Source organism: Trachemys scripta, chromosome 9, assembly GCF_013100865.1.
Source record: "Trachemys scripta elegans isolate TJP31775 chromosome 9, CAS_Tse_1.0, whole genome shotgun sequence".
NCBI classification, from domain to species: domain Eukaryota; kingdom Metazoa; phylum Chordata; order Testudines; family Emydidae; genus Trachemys; species Trachemys scripta.
In genome coordinates this window covers 87,361,583-87,378,179 of record NC_048306.1, presented here as the reverse complement: position 1 = coordinate 87,378,179, position 16,597 = coordinate 87,361,583, and the positions used below count along the sequence as shown (strand labels likewise).

Sequence of the window (16,597 nt, the reverse complement as noted above, 5' to 3'; positions counted from 1 at the left end):
AATAGAGCAATATTTGCAATGATTTTATATCAATATCCAAGAATTTGAGAAAAGGACAAAATCCGAGATTTATGTTAATATATTATAATTAGAGATACAGGGAAAAAATTCAAGGCTTATTAAATTAGTAATAGATAACTAGAGAGACAGTGGGACAACATTTTAGGGTATTTTATATGTCTTTGAGAATTGGGGAGAAAATGGGTCTAAAACTAAATATTGGATAATAAGAGAGAAAAGCACCAAGATCTGAGGGATAGTCACCCCACCACCACTGCCATTCACATGGGCAGCAGGGAGCCCTTTGAGAAGCAGCGTTAAGAGGGCAAGGAAGCGGAATGGAGTGAAAGGGTTTCCTGGTAGCAGGGAAGGGGCAGCAGCCAGAGATGGGAAAATGAGGGGAGCTGTGTTGGGTGGGGGGAGGGAGGGAACAGCTGGAACTGAGTAACCTGGGGCTGGGCAGCGTTCATTGGGGACGCTTGCTCCTCTTGTCCCTTCCATGGCCTGTTGCTGGCAGAGAATGGTCACCCTGTCCCTATCCCAGAAGAAGCCATGCCTCAGTACTCTCCCAAACTGTATCCACTAATCTTTTTCCCATTTGGGGAATGACTCAGGGAAACAATTTCCCAACTAAACAAGGACAATTTGCTTCAGGAAAAATGAATAGGAAAACACTCCAGATCTGAGGAGATTTTAAATTGACATTTGTGAATTCAAGAGAAAATAGCTCAAAGTCTGAAGAGGATAATAGATAAAATGTCAATAATTTGAGAGAGGAGAAGGGAAATCCATGTTATATAGAACTGTTGAATATATTACAGACAATGGAAAGAAGATGGACAGTTCTTATAGACTGTACCAGTACAGTTGATAGGCAAATCATTTCTCTTATGCTGATGGCTGTTTAAAGCTTCTATCACATGGTGCCAGTTGGACGATTTTTCTATCTTTGGTTCACAAGCATTACTTGGGAAAGTGTGAAAAATACCTGGCATCTACTAAAACTTTTTCATAGTTGTCAAGAGAAACTTCTATTTGGCCCAGTCCAGACCTTGCCCCAGTTTGCAGTTACTCTATGCTATGCATTTGATCTAATGCAATATCTCCAGCTTTAAAGCTAGTGACAGCTTTTATTTTATTCTTTCTTGTGACTGCCTTATCACATTTGCTGACAGTTTTCTTGTTATTCATAAATATAGGAAAAATCAACATAAAAGGCTACCATCTCAGTTGGTGTAGCACCATTGACTTCAGTGGCAATGACTTCAGTTTACACCAGCTGAGGATATGACCCAAAGTGATCACAAAGCACAAATTTCATGCGGGTGTAAATCCGAGAAGGGAGGCAGGCATTAAGAAGGGAGAGCACATCCTGAAATACATACACAATATTAATAACATTGAATCTTAAATCAATATACATGGATCATACAGTCTCCAGAATTATTAGTAACTCAAAGATATCTGTTCTTGTTAGGATATATAATATATTCATCTCATTTTGCCCAGATACATTCAGAAGGTTACACAACTGCCTGGGCATAATAAAGGGGCACTGCTCTATGCCTTGCCAGGTTTCTGGTCATTCATATAGGGTTAGAAAGGTCAGTGTTCTATTTTCAGTATCCCGCCCTTATGGGAATTGTGATCAATCTTATGTTTCACACTTGCATTATTGCGAGCTGACTCCTAGCAACAAACCTTGACATAATGAACTCTGTTTCACATTTCTGTTGCAAATGTGGAACTCAGAGTTTTACATATCCTCCCCCAGAGTGTTTCTGTAGGAGGAGTTTCATTTGCTGTACCAATCAGGGCAATATGCTTATGTTTAAAAGGTCTGTTCTGAAGCATCTACGTTTCATTTCCTAAGCTGAAATATTTCCCTAAGCTAAAATGGTGGTAAAGGATAATTCATCTTTCAGATCAGCCATGTCAAAACAAGCATAATTATTCTAACTGGCAGAGATCAGGTAGACTCTCTCTATTACTGCAGTAAGAAGCAGTGGATGTTAGGTAGGTGACAGAAAGCAGTTTCTATATATTATAGTCCTAGGAGAAAACCCTTTTCTAACTTCCTCTTCCTCCTCACAATGATTACTTTCCCCAAGTTATAAAAGAGCATTCCACTAGGTTCAATTCCCAGTTCTGTTACAGACTTCTTGCATGAGCTTGATCAAGTTACTTAATCTCTTTCAGTCTCTTTCCCCCATCTGCAAAATGGGTATAATAATATTTTCTTTGTCTTGTCTGTTTAGCTTGTAAGCTGTTTAGGGCAGAGACTGGCACTTATACACAGCAGAGTCCCAATTGTGGTTGGAGCATCTAGGTGCTGCCGTAATATATATAACACTAATAGTAATATGACTGTTTATGCCAGTAGTGAATTTAGCCTAATATCTTAAGCTTAGCTAAATTATACGTGAAAGTAAATATGTAATGGTTGCTATACTCACTTAAATTCTGCAAGTCATTTTGCATCTGTTCAACTCATTGTATACATTGACATGTGCCTACTTTTCTGCCACTTCCTCTCACCCTCTTCACATGCTCACATGCCTAAATTCTTTTTTTGATCAGTAGGGTGCTAAATTGCCAGGTTGGAAATGTCTTCAGGAAATAAGGGATGCATGCCAGAACACAAGTGCCTTCAGGGATCTAAGTCTTGGGGAGGGGGGGAACCCTTCATTTCCAAGTTTATAGGTAATACAGTATTTTTTTTTCCAAGTTGGAAAATGTTCAGCTTATTTATGGTAAGGACATACTGATGTCCTTGGCTATTTTTGTTGTTAACCCATTACAATCAACATGTCCTTTTTGTGTATGAATTTATTTTGACAATTACGGTCAAAAATATTCTACTTGCTCACTCACCCACTGTTTTTATGGGTGAGTAAAGATCTTTGTTTTTTAATCATTTCTTCTCATAATAAAAGAGAGGTATTTGTGATAAACATTCACAACAATTTTGCAAGACTGGGTGAAATCCTGCCTCCCTTGAAGGCCAGGGAAAGATTCCCATTGACTTTAGTGGGGCCAGAATTTCACCCTTTGTGATTAGATGTGGCCTATCTTCTGTTGCATCCTCTCTGTCTGCAATGCTTTTCTCTTGGGCACTTCATGTAGGACTCATAGGGCAAGAATTTCAAAATTAATCATGTACAGTTATTCACAAGCAACTAACATATGCAGGGAAGCACTCAATATGGACACACAAATCAGAAGTTTGTGCATGCACATGGCTAGTTAGGCACCTAACTGGTCATATGTTCAGTCAAGTAGCTGATTTCCATACAGAAGTTAGGCATATGCAAATAGTTTTCCATGCTTAAATTTGAAAAGCTGATCCATAATATGCTACCTGTGGTTCAAATGTTTCATTACTTACTCAGTCAATGTGAGTTTGCTTGAGTAGAGTGCAAGGTTCAGCCCTATATATTCTCTCATTGGCTAAATAAATTAGCATCCTAAAACTCCAAACCTATACTTGTCTACTAAGCATGACTTGAATTGTCGATAGGATTTTAACCTATTTATAGTTTCATAACAAGCCTGTAACAAATAATTCCACATTTCATAACCAAATGTAAATAAGATTTAGCACTACTGTCAGAGCTTGGCACCATGGCAGTAATTCTGGAGGCAGTGTCAAACGTGAACCTGCCTTTAGCGAGGTTCCTCTTCAATTGTAGGCAAGTGCCTTTCAATAGAACGAGGATTAATCATAGCTATTAGAGCGCTTTCAGGAAAAGATTGTATAGTTTATATATGTTCCCAGAGATGATGAGTTAATTCATCTGGAACAACATTAGTTCATCAAGTTTTGTAGCTTATTCGAAAATGGAAATTCAGTAATTTCATATGCCATCTGACTTAATGTCCATTTAGTTCACTTTTTAGACAACTCTGATAGATTATTATAATGAATCAATATATAGGTGAAATAAAATTGTAACTAAGCCTCCTTTTAGTCAGTTTTTTGGCATTGCAATCTATTGCTACAGTTGGATACGTTGCTACTGTGTGTATTTTTTCCTGTAAAAATGTTTATCTAGCTTTTTTTTTAAACTTCAATTAGAACCAACCAAACATTGTACGTTTGAAACGGTAAATATAAACCTGAAAATTTTAAAATGAGTGTTTGACTTTTTATTGGGTGATAAATTACTTCTTAGCCTTATAAAGTCCACAGGTGTTTATGTCTATTAGTGTAAGCTTAGTTAAAAACTCAGCTTTAACAGGAATGCTTTGGCAAGAGCCAGTCATTCCTAAAATTGATTGAAATAGGATTTCTTGTTATACATAATTTTAATTTTTGTAGGGTAGGTTCTGCTTATTAACCCTTCTAATCCATTTCAGCCTAATAGTCTAGCAAGGTTGTTTTCCCTTTCCCAGTTGATCTCCATTTGTTTTAAAGGGATGTTTTGCTTTGCAAATTGAGTTTGGTTTGGAATGTTGTAAATGCTGTTCAGTCATAAAATAGCCCCTGTCAGATCACATAATATCCCCACTACTGAGCTTTAGGGTTGATCCTGAAAGCTTTTTGCATACTGAACTCCCATTGAAGTCATTGGGGGTTCTGAGAATAGAGAGCTTCCAAAATAGGTCTTAAAACATTTACAGACTTTAATCAAAACTGATCAAAATTAAAAGATTTGTAATTAAAAATTAAAAGAGGGTAGTTGGGAAGTGGGGGTTAGTAAGTCCCTGCTGGATCATTATACACATGTCTATGGGGAAGTCTACAGAGTCCATTTACTAGGCTTTCAGTTTCCAGGCTGAGAAATGCTTTCCAGTGGGGTTTCTAGGGCAGCTCTGAGTCAGGAGAGCCTCTATTAGAACAGCTTCTGCAAGAACCATGTTATCCAAAGCAGGTAAGGAGCTCTGGGACCAGGTGGAAGACCCTGGCCATTCTACAGGCCCTCATTCCCAATATGTGATCAATGGGTTGGGGGGTGGGTATTAAACACCCACTTCTCCCGTAGGTGAGGAGGAAGGAAGTTATATGAGCACAATAGCAAAGTTTCCATTACTATTTGTGAGTTAGTCTCACATCTGACTGTAAATAGATATAGTAGTGCCACAGATTTGTGTAGTACTAGGTTTCTAGCCAGGGACTTTAGCTAATGCTAATGAACTAGAAAGCTTTTTTGGTAGATAAAGGACCTTCCCCATTGAGGATGAAGCTCAAGCTTTTCATTCCATGGGTGGTTGGGGGTTGTAATAGCCCCTGCAGGCTTCAGAACCCATGGAAAGGGTGGAATTAGAAGTGAAGATTGGAGCTTCCTAGGTTCTCCAGAATTCTCAGCTTTCTTTCAAAATGTGGGAATAAGAAACATGAATGTAAACATGCTGGCAAAAATATAACTTCTGGGTGGGTAGGAGCCTAGCATTCAAATCAGTCAGTCAACATGTTAAAATACAGCTTGCTCTGTCTCCACCATGTATTAAAATGAATTGGTTAGCTAACACTGATTTTTAAATCACCTTTCATCTTAGTCTGTGTGCCCTTAGACTGTAAACTCTTCAGGGTGGGGACTGTCTCTTGTTTTGGGTACCTACAATACATAGTATACTGAGGCCCTGTAGAGGAGCGGACTCACCCCTGCAGTGCCTCCTGCTGGTTGTCTTGGGAATTATCTCTTCCAGCATCCTGGAGCACCCCCTGCAGGCCAGTGATCTGCCTGTCCTCTGGCCCCCATGTCCCTCCCAGACCCTGGTGCCCTTGTATCTGGGGTGCTGCCCCCTGGCAGTACACCCCTCAGTACTAGGGTCTCCCCTCCCTGGGGAACCCCCACCCACTATCCCTACCTTGCCTCAGAATAAGGCCACTGCCAGTCACCAACTAGCCCCCGCTCCCTGGGGCAGACTGCAGTATAGGCCACTCATCACAGGCAAGGTTGGGTTTGGACCTGCTGCCTTGGCCTACCCATGGGCTGCCCTCTGCAACCCCCAGTAACTCCTGGCCTCCTACTAGGCCACAGACTGGAGCTCCCCAGCTCCTCAGCCTATCCCCTGCCCTGCTCCACTCAGGTACCCTGTCTCTAGCTCCCAGCAGCCAGGCTCTTCTCTCTCTGAAGACATAGAGAGAGAGACTCTTGAGCACCTGGCTCCCAGCCTTCTTATACAGGCCAGCTGGGGCCTGATGGGGGCATGGCCCAGCTGTGTAGCTTTTCCCTTTGCCCCAGCCCTCTGCCAGGGCTGTTTTAAACCCCTCAGGCAGGAGCAGGGTAACCACCCTGCTACAGGCCCCAATCTGGGTTAGAGACTTCTGTGTTCTACTGTAATAAAAATAATGAATAATAATAATAGTATCATCATAATTACATGGGCCCAGATCACCATCTCCTGCAGGAAAACCTGTGAGAGGGGCAGGAAATTCCACGAGGTTTTGCTCACAGTTTCCTTTGAATTTTTCTGTAAGGAAGTGATCCTACCCACCTGTGGAATAAGCAAGACGTTATACCCTAAATACCACAGGACCTATTACCCTTCCCACACTGCTATTCTCTAGTTATCTGCCAGAGACCATTGCTGTCTGCACAGAGGCCCTGTGCATCCCCTGTTTCCTGGCCCTAATCTGCTCTCCTCTTGTTCCCTTTCAGCATACCTTTTGTTGACTTGTGCTGTCAGGGCTACCCCAGCTGGTAACTGCCCAGTATTCCCTTATGGTGAGGAGGAGCTCATTCATGCTACACTCAGGTAGCATTCCCTGTAGGGTTGGAATACCCTCAGCCCCACTCCCAGCCTGTCTCACCATATATGGATCCTGGACCCTATAAGCAGTCCCATAACACAATCTGGGAGGAAGGACGAATGGTGCTATATGGGTGATTGTCCTCCCTCTCTTTCACGTGGGCAGGACAGATCCACACACTCCTCTGGGGGCAGGGCCGGCTCTAGGTGTTTTGTTGCCCCAAGCAAAAAAAATGTTGGCTGCCCCCTACCCCAGCCCTGGGCTCTCTCCCCCCAACCAGTGCCCTCCCCCACCCACACCCTCTGCTGCTCCAGCCTGGGCTCTCTCTTCCCCCCCCCACCTGCACCCCCTGCCAACCCAGCCCGGGGCTCCCCCCTGAAACGTGACCTCCTTGTTCACCACAGCAATCCCCGTTTACACTTGCAGTGGGGATCAAACCATTCCTCCTATTTTTTTTCACTTTAGTATAAATCTCGCCCCCCCCCCCCGCCATCCCCTGCAACCCCATCTTTAGTGCTCCAAATGCACATGGAAGGCATAGGGACTAACCCTCAAACCTTGTACCCAGAAAGGGATGGGGATCTAGTAAAGAGGGTTCAGGCAGAGGAGCGGGTGTGAGGGTGCTTGGGGGCTCTACACTGGCAGAGAAGTGGGGTGTGATGTACTCATGGAGGAGGAGAGGGGGTATCAGGAGGGTTGTGGGAGAAGAAGTGCAGGGGAAGGGGGAGATGCTGGAGGAGAAGGTACAAGGGGAGAGGTGCAGGTGAAGGGAGAGTGCAAGGGGAAGGGGTGCGGCAAAGGAGTGATGGGGGGAGGTACAAGTGAAGAGGCTGCGAGTGGGATGTGGGGTGCAAGGGCTGAGAGGGGCAGGGGCTGACAACTGCTTCCCCAGCCCGTGCAGGAAGAGCCAAGAGGACAGACACTGACCCCCAGGTGCCCAAGCTGCGGGGGTCCCCCGGCGAGGCAGTATCTCCAGCTGCCTTGCTCGGAGCCGGGCTCTGCCTCTCCCTACACCCAGCACTGTGGGGGCCCGGGGCAAGCAGCGCAGGGCTGAGGCGGGGGAGGTGCGTGGCGGGCTAGGTCCGGGGGCAGCTCCCTGGCAACTCGGGCTGCCCAGCCACTCACCCCATCAACGCGCGAGCTGGGATCTGCGCCCCCTGCCCAGCCCGGCGGTGCCCTGCACAGCCCACTTTGGCGGGGAAACACCGCGCCGCCCTGGAGAGATTCAGAGCAGCAGCGGTGGCAGCAGCGGTGGCGGCAGCAGGACCCCTCCTTCCTCCCTGCATCCAGGGCCCCGCTTCCCTCCCTCCCCGGCTCCTCACACACTCCAAGAGCCCCTCTCCCTGCCGCAGCCCGGGCTCGGCTCCAGGGGACGATGCTCTGGCTCTCCAGCAGCAGGGCTCTGGCCAGGGCCAGCTCCCGGCTTTTTCCCACTCCAAGCAAAAAAAAAAAAGGGTGTGTGTGTGTGGAGTGCCGCCCCTTGGAAAGTGCTGCCCCAAGCACATGCTTGGAGTGCTGGTGCCTAGAGCCAGCCCTGTCTGGGGGAACAATCAAGCTGGGGGTATTTCCATTTTGTGCTGAGGGTGTATCGAAAGAATTGCACTTATTCTTGTTCCTTCCCTCTTGGTGAAAATGGCAAAAATGCCACCAGCATTGTTCCTTGGAATGAAAAATGTATGTTTGATAATAATGCTCTTACACCAGTACCTTCATGCTTTCTGATCCACTCTTGGTCCACTTTCAGCCCAAGATCCAAAAGTTTCTGGGCCTAATTCTGGCACTGAGCCCGCCAGAAAACTCTCTCCCATCAATCATCAGAAAACTTGCTTCCATCAGTCAATTCTGATTGCCCACAAAACCAGTGGAGAAGCTGTTCTGCTAGTTCTTTGACAGGAGACACTAAACAGTGTGGCAAGGTGAAGCTGAGGGATCTATAGATTTCTGCACCTATGCCCCCTGACCCAGCAATAGTGCTAGGTGTACACATATCTTCTGCATATTATATGTTTGTTTACATAATTACAGATAAAGCCAGTGGGTCTGATTCTGTTGCACTGGTGTAAGTGAGACCAGAATCAATTTCAATATGCAGAAAGATGGAAGGGATATTATTTGTGTTGTGGTTTAATAGTAAAGCACTGAAACACAGAAACACTTAAGTTTGTGCTCAGTTTACTTTTGCTCTCTATATAGCCCACCTCTGTGGATGTCTGTCTTGTTGGTTACCTTGGAAACACATACAGGAGAAAATTTGATTGGAGGAGCACTAAAAGTTGTGGGTGAAGTTTTAAATGATGCCAATGATTATGACTGATGTCCAAAACAGGAGAGGTCTGCAAAGACTGGGGTTGTTTTTAGTTGTTGTTTTTTTAAAAGAAAATAAATAAAAAGAAAAAAGAGGGTCAAGAATGAGAGGGTCAAGCTTAAATTTGGGAGTGAAGTAGTTTGCTATTTTGAAGAGTGAATTTTAGAGGGAGAGAAAAAGTAGAACAGTTCCGCTGTGCAATCAGTTAGTTGTTAAACTGTCAGTGATACTAAAAAATAAATTGGTTCACTATTGTGAACAAGATAGTGATGTCAAAAATGCTGATATTCAGTTGTTTATACCATCACTGTTGGTAATGTTACAGAATTTATGTTCTGAAATAACTTCCAATTACATGTTCTTGGTGTGGGTATATATGTGGTAGTATTTGTATATCTATCTATTTATGTGTGTGGGGGTGTGTATAATCAATCCATACACATAGTGTGTATTTGTGGGTATATATAGACATACACACACATATATTTAGCATATGTATTTAATAAACACACACACGATCATGAATGGTATTATATAATAGGATAGATGAACATAAATAAGCACGTTCTCTCTATATATGTAGATATAGATATATATGTGTATATATGTTTGTGTGTCTAAAATTCCATAGTTACAAAAGTAGTCTTAACCTCATTTATAATGTAATGCCTTTGATCTGTTTTACCAAATTACCAGCTATACTTTTCAATCTGCTGTGTACACATTACACACATTTTTGTGGGGAATTTGCATTGATTTATTAGAAGACCCACCCTTATTTTTTACATAAAATGTAATTTTGAGGTAAGGAAGTGCGTATTTTCAGACTTTCTGATCGCCCTATGGATTTTTTTTTAACTAATTGATTTCCTCCCTTTCATTTTTGTTCTCAGTAAATTTAACAGCTGAGCATTCGTGGTTCTGAGAAATAACATTGGGGACTGTATGTATCTGCCGTAGTTCGAAGTTAGGACTCGGAATTGTGCTGAGCATCTGTCTAAAGGGGGGGAAACATTAAGGCGTGAGTTTGTAGCATAACTCCGCGGGTAATGCTGGGAGCGGCGGATCGTGGGATTGGGCAGAGCAGCATCCGCGCACTATTAGAGTCTCTCAGCCCAAAAATAGGACTGCCCATTTCGTAACAAATTTTAAAATTCACTAAATATATTCCAATCAAGAGAGGAGACAAAATGCAGTCACTGTTTGCAGCGAAGGCTCCTGCAAAAGCCCATGTCAAACGGTTTGCCTGAAAAGGATCGGAGCCCAAAGCTGCGACCAAACGGTGATTACAGTTTTATAGTTTAATTAAGAAGGGCAGCAGTCGGGAAATGGTCAGCCGGGGGAAACCCTCCGCTCTGATGGTCTCTAGCACATGGGATTCCCGGACAATAATGGGGTGCTAATTCCGAAAGCCCACACCGCCGTCCCGCAAAGACAAGGGGGATGTGTAGGAAATCAACCCTCCAGCAGTCCTGGCGAAGCCAGACTGACCCCAGCAAATGAAAATAATCAAAAGTAATTAGAAGCGTGCTGGACTACTCCTCGGAGATCTGTGCGAGAGAATAAACATGCTGGAGCCCTCCGAGCCACTGCAAAGGCCCATGTCTGAGCTGTTAGGTGCCCTGACCTTGTCCACATAAAGACGTGATTTATGAAGTGCAGGGCACAGCAGCAGGACTTCTGTCTTCTCCAGAAGAACCAAATTACTGAGGTGGAGATTAACATGCTTTCAGACGGGCCCATTTCCAGACCAAGGGAAAATTTTTATTTACATTTTTTTTACCTTTAATTTCCTCCCCCTCCTCCCTCTCTTTTTAAAACAGGGGGAGGGGGGAACAGAACCCAGAGAAGTGGGAGGGCAGCAGCAGAATGGGAGAGATTGGGAAGAGCTGAAATTGACTAGGAACCCGGTGCTGTAGAGCAATTTGCGTTATCTACCCCGGGATTTGTTTGATTTGACTCGAGAAAGATCTAGTAAAGATCTGGCTCTTAGTATATACTAAGAGCATTGATTTTTTTTAAAGCATCTGTCAATATCTATAACATAAGGCAAAGGGAATTAGCATGCAGCTGAATTGTGTCAAGGTTTCTAGTTTATTTCACTATTTTTGTGGCTTGTTGCCCTGCATCACAGAGCGTTAGGGTATGTTGGAGGGTTTTTGTTTTTTTAAATTTATTTTAATACTCTTGTTCCAGTATTTTAAAAGCTACCGCAGGCTTAGTAGACAGGATGCTCAATGATGTGTCTAGTCACCTTGAGAAATAGAACATTAAGCCCCACTTAACAACTGTGGTTAAGGAGTGACTTGCTCTATACATTAACAGATAATCTTCAGATTAAGATGAACATGTTATTGAACGTTTATGGTATTTAAAAAACTGCCAGCCACTTGTCTGATTTTTTTTTCCAGTATTGTCCTCTGCAGAGTGTTTGTCCGCAGGAAGCCTATTAAAAGTGGACAGTGCAGTTATTTCATCTGGTTTTGGCAGGGCCGCCTTTCTTTGCTTTAATGATGTGTTGGAATGCTCCGTGCCCATAGGGGCTCCATTAAGAGAACTTTTACTTCTGGGGCGACCATGAAGTTAAAGGCTTAAAAGAGGCATCAGTGTACAGCCTGGTGGGAATAGCTAGGAGACTAGAGTACTAACTCCGTACTGCCTCCTCCAATATGGGCACTTATTTGAAATAAACAATTGCGAAAGGGAGGCAGATCCAGTGGCAATCCTTGAGCCTTTTGAAGAACATACAAACCCTCTAAATTGGAAGAGGAAGCGAGAAAGGGCCAGAGACGCATTTGGCCCCCTTTCAAAACAGGAAGAAAACACAGTAACATCTTATGTGATCAGCTAGCGGGAGATCTTTACGTGTATCAGACATTTCTCAGCCACCACTTCTGCGGTCACCACAAGGCTGCTTTCTCCACCGCCTCTTTAAACCTCTTACCAAGAAAATGAAAAAAGCCCCTCCTATGCCGGGGCAAAATCTGTATGTGAAACCCTCTTTCTCCTCTTCACCCCCACGTCGAAAAAAGTTTACATAATATTTTTGTAGACATTGTTCTCCCGTGCCCGGGGAGACCGGAATATTAATGCTTAGATCTGCCCTAATACATACGAAATGAAGCCAGGTTTTAAGATTATAGTAAAGCCATTATTTTTAATAGCCCATTTCAAGTGTGGAGCTAAAACAAACAGGCATGTTCCCCAGTATTGCTAGCAGAGAGCAGCTTGCAGGGGGACTACTGCAGATAGATTTCTGCAGAAAAATACCAGGGGGAGAAGAATCTACTAGGGAGTGCGGTTTTGTGAGGTGTGTATCTATTGCAGAAATCTTCTGATCGAAAGTGATCTAAGTTTGGCCACCTACAGAATCCACAGCAGTTGTGGTGGGTAGATAACCCCTGGTGTACTGACCGGTTCTCCTGGCGTTATTCTGAGGTGATCCGCTCTGCACATACAGGGCACTATCTTCATTCAGGTGAGGAACTCTCATTACACATTATTAGTGCTTCACCCTGAATATGATTTCAGAACCCAGACTGACTTTCCGAAGTAGAGTCACCCCAACAGTTGATTAATAGCCTGGTCCTTCATCATCATCAAATAATAGTAATAATTAATAAATAGCAGGGGTTTAGGACCAGGAGCTAAAAACCCGGGGAATAAGACCACGGAGTATTAACAGGAGAATGGATGCAACAGCACAGGCTCTGCCCTCTGTATTTACTGCAGTGATGCTGCCCCTTGTAAAGCTGATGCTGGGAGCCGCACTCAGCTCACACCTTCTAGCAGCAGCCACCGCTCCTGACAGGAAAGTACCCGAGAGACAGTGTCTGCCGCTGAGTTCTTAAATCTGTGCACTGAGCAGTAATTCAGCTGGCTACGCCATCTACTGGCACTGGCTGCAAGCTTCTGACTCGAATCACCCACCCTCCTCAATACCATATATGCATGCCATGGTGTGTGTGTGTGTGTGTATAGATATATATATAAGCCCTTTCCATGAAATCCTAATTTAGCCAGGACCTGCTACTGATACCAAAAGACCTTTTGTTTATCCACCAACATTTCCTCCTTTTCAGAGAGGCTTTGTTAAAGGGAGGGGGCTACTGCTTGGTATCAGAACCTCTGATCAGGCCTATGGGCTCGAGCAATCAGTTTCCCAGATTACTTGTATTTAATACACAATGCATCATAAAACAAATCCCTCATCCTGACAGGAAGAAAATAGAACAGCTCATAGCTCGAGCTGGTCCAATTTATGGCTAAATTAAAAAAAGAAAAAGAAGGCTCCAACAATGGACAAGTTGAGGGAGGGCAGGAAATCAATGGGCCAGCAAACCGGGAACTGAGTGAGGTTCTCAAGCCCCGGACTCTGGGAATCTCTGCCCAGGTTTTTGGGGTTATTTACAAAGGTTTTTTTCCCCTGGCCTACCTAACATTGCTGTGTGCGATTTGTTTTCTCTCTCCTCTCGTCTTGAACAATAGCCATTATCTGAAATAACAGTTCAATGTCACAGATAACAGGCCGCTGAGAGGAATTAATCATCATCTCTTGTCACTTGGATTCTCGCCCTCGCCTTCTTTCCCTCCCCTCCATTGTAAAAAAAAAAATCGATTTTTAGTCTGAGAAATATATTTGCACTTTAAAAAAAAAGTGGGTGTCACTTATGATGGTGTAATAAACGATAAAGTCCAGCCCCCTTTTTCAATTCTCTCCCCTCCCTCTTAAAAACGTGTTATAGTTAACCTCGCGAGACAGTGCCCAACTTTGTTGGCTAGAGTGGGCCAGTTTGCTGCATTACATTATTATTATATTTATGGTTACTTTTTAAAAAAATTAGAAGCCACTACAATTTCCAGACGTTGTAGCTTTTATGTAAACTCAAAGAGAAATCATCTCTCGGGTTATTAATTCGATATCGATTCCTTCCCCTCTACCATCCCAGTCCAAATATCTAACCTCCCTCCTAAAATCCTAAAGTGATTTGTTACTAGATAAATCAATCAATCAAGATCCTTAAGGAAACGATTCCAAATTGTTCCGTTTGCACAAAACAGGAGGTGTAGGATATTTATTGTGAAGTGCAAAATAATATTCAAAACGCTGCTTTTCATTTTTTAAGAAGTCCGTGCCCTTTTCGATAGATGTAAAATAGACATAAAAAAGGAACTAGCTCATCGCAGATTTATAAACCTAATCTTTTTCTCAGACCAAATTCGGTGATAGATGGAGTCATGTTGCTTTTTAATGTTAAGAAGTAACATTTTAACAACTTTTGTAAACAGATCATTTATTGATTAATTACGCGCCGCTTGTGTCTGTCTGTCTATCTCTGTCTCTGTGTGTGTAATGAACGGGAGAGGAAAGGGGAAAAATACAAAAATTCCTGCTAGGAAGAGTAGGATTTAGAGCGATCACAATATCTAAATGCCCCATAGATGGACAATGTGCATATCGCAGATACAATATATGTAGCCAATTAGCTTTTTTTAAAAAAAGTGGCAATTAACGTTCTAAACTGCATTCCAGTTCGTGCTGCTTTTTTATACGTTAAAGAAAAGAAAAGAAGAATAAGGCTGCTGATTTTGTTAAACGCTTCTTAAATAAACACATTCACACAGAGACACTTGCACTTTCGGAACACATTGAAACAAGGCGAGGTTTTCCTGCGAAAGAAAAATCCTCCCACCCAAGTTCTCCCTATTGGCTGCTGATTACATGGATGGAATCGACATGTTTAAAGGGGATGGTGCATCCGTAATCAGTCTGCCCCTATAGGACTTCTGTCTTGGCGACCTTTTTGTGACCTCTCTCGCCGGAGGAGGCTGCTGTCACTTTAAAAATTTACTGAAAGAGGAGCCTCTGTCTGGCTTCCGACGACTTTGTTGCAAGGGGGAGATAGTTCCCTCTCGCTCTCTCTCGCCTCTTTATGGATGGCCGGTCAGATCTTCTTTAAAGAGACAGTTCATGAAATGGAAACCCCTGGCAGTTGAGTGTGTGGGGTTGCAAAAAAACTAGAAAGGGAGGGGAGGGATGAGGAAGACGCTCCGGCTGAGGAAGAAGCTCTCACAGGACAGGCTCTGAAGAGGAGAGTGTGTGTGTGTGTGTAGGGAGGGGGGACAGCCTCCCACCTCCTCCCTAGCCAGCACACACTTGCACTTTTTCCCTGTGATCACCAGCAGAGAAGTGAAAGAAGTTTTTTTTTTTAAATGGGATTTTTTTTTCTTGATAACTTTCTTTACACACACACACACACACACACACACACAACCCGAGCAGCCGATCAGAGCAGGAGGGGCAGATCGGGGAAGGGGATGGGGAGCCGGGAGGAATTTGCAAAAAAAAAAATAAGAACAACAATAACAATGATCAATAATCATCATTAAAGCAAACTCCCCCCCTACACATCCCCCCCCAAAAAAAATAATAATCCAGCAACAGCAAACCAACCCCTGAGAACTCCAGGCGAGGAGAGAGAAACTTTCCAACAAATGGTGGAAGAGAGTGGAGCTTCCAAGCAGCGACCCGAGCCGGCACCAGGACACCAGCTACCCACCCGCTTTGCAGACCGACGGCGAGTGTTTTTTGTTTTGTTTTACTTCCAGCCGCTTGAAGGACCTTCCCCCCTCCCCCTCCCTGTGCACGGAAGCGCTCAGGCTTTAGGAATCAGTGCCGTGGGAGAGAGAAGGTAAGAGGAGCGGGTGAGGAGAGTTGATCCTAGACATAACAAACTCGCCGTCCCCCCTGACACTTTCTCTTCGTGTCCGCTCTGTCTTGGGTCAGGAACTTGCTCCCTGGCCCCCGGGTGCCTTCCCTGCCCTGCTCAGACTTGTGATTTCCTTGTTGCTCTCAGGGCGGCTATGGCTCGCTCTCTCCCTGCAGCTTGCTGGTGTCTCTCTGGGGCGAGGGGGTGATGTGTGTGTGTGTGTGTGTGTGTGTGTAAGGGGTGGGGGTGTCTGGCTGGCTGTCTCCCTCTGTCCCAGGGATCCAGAAAGAGAAGGGTTTGGCGAGCCTAGCTAGATTCCTGACAAAGCAGCTTCTGTATCTGCCTTCGGCAAAGTTCCTCCTTCACAAGGGTCTAGTCTAGAGCCCTAAACTGCGTGGCTCTGCCGAATGGTTACCCACGCTCCCCTCCCAGATACACTTGCAATAACCCTAACATCAAATCCAAGGAAAACCAAGCGGGTTGGAAAGGGCAAGGCGTGTAGAAAGAAAGAAAGAAAATCAAATAAAGGCTCCTCGGGGCAATGGTCGCTTTCTGAAAAGGCAGAACTTCTGTGTAAGCAGCAAAGGGGGTGGGAAGTCATTCCTGCAATTTTGTTTTTATTTAAAAGTCTCTGGTCCTGTCAGAGAAACCCCCCCAACTGAATAAAACCTTCGTTACCTCCTGGAGACGTTCCTCTAAAAACGAGTTAAGCAGTCACAGGCGTTTGGGAATGAAAGAAAAGTTAAAGCATTGTTGCAACGAGACGAAGAGATTTAAGTTTCCAGTGGAAATGCTCTCCGCTCTGCAAGAAGGGCATAACATCGGAACTGACCATACGCACGATCTGCTGTCTTAGTGCTCCGTTGACGGGAGCAGCTGAAACGA

The 16,597-nt window shown here is 44.1% G+C and overlaps 1 protein-coding gene across 8 annotated transcripts in view; it reads left to right on the top strand.

Moving 5' to 3' along the window:
* The window catches only part of MECOM (MDS1 and EVI1 complex locus), a 462,967-nt gene that overhangs the window by 381,455 nt on the left and 64,915 nt on the right, over positions 1 to 16,597 (top strand). The window contains exon 1 of one of the 8 annotated variants that reach the window (XM_034782090.1): positions 15,291 to 15,694. The exons of the other annotated variants lie outside the window; for them this stretch is intronic. The gene's annotated coding sequence lies outside the window, so the exon portion shown is untranslated. Of the gene's footprint in view, positions 1 to 15,290; positions 15,695 to 16,597 lie in introns of those variants that run through there. 8 annotated transcript variants of the gene reach the window in all.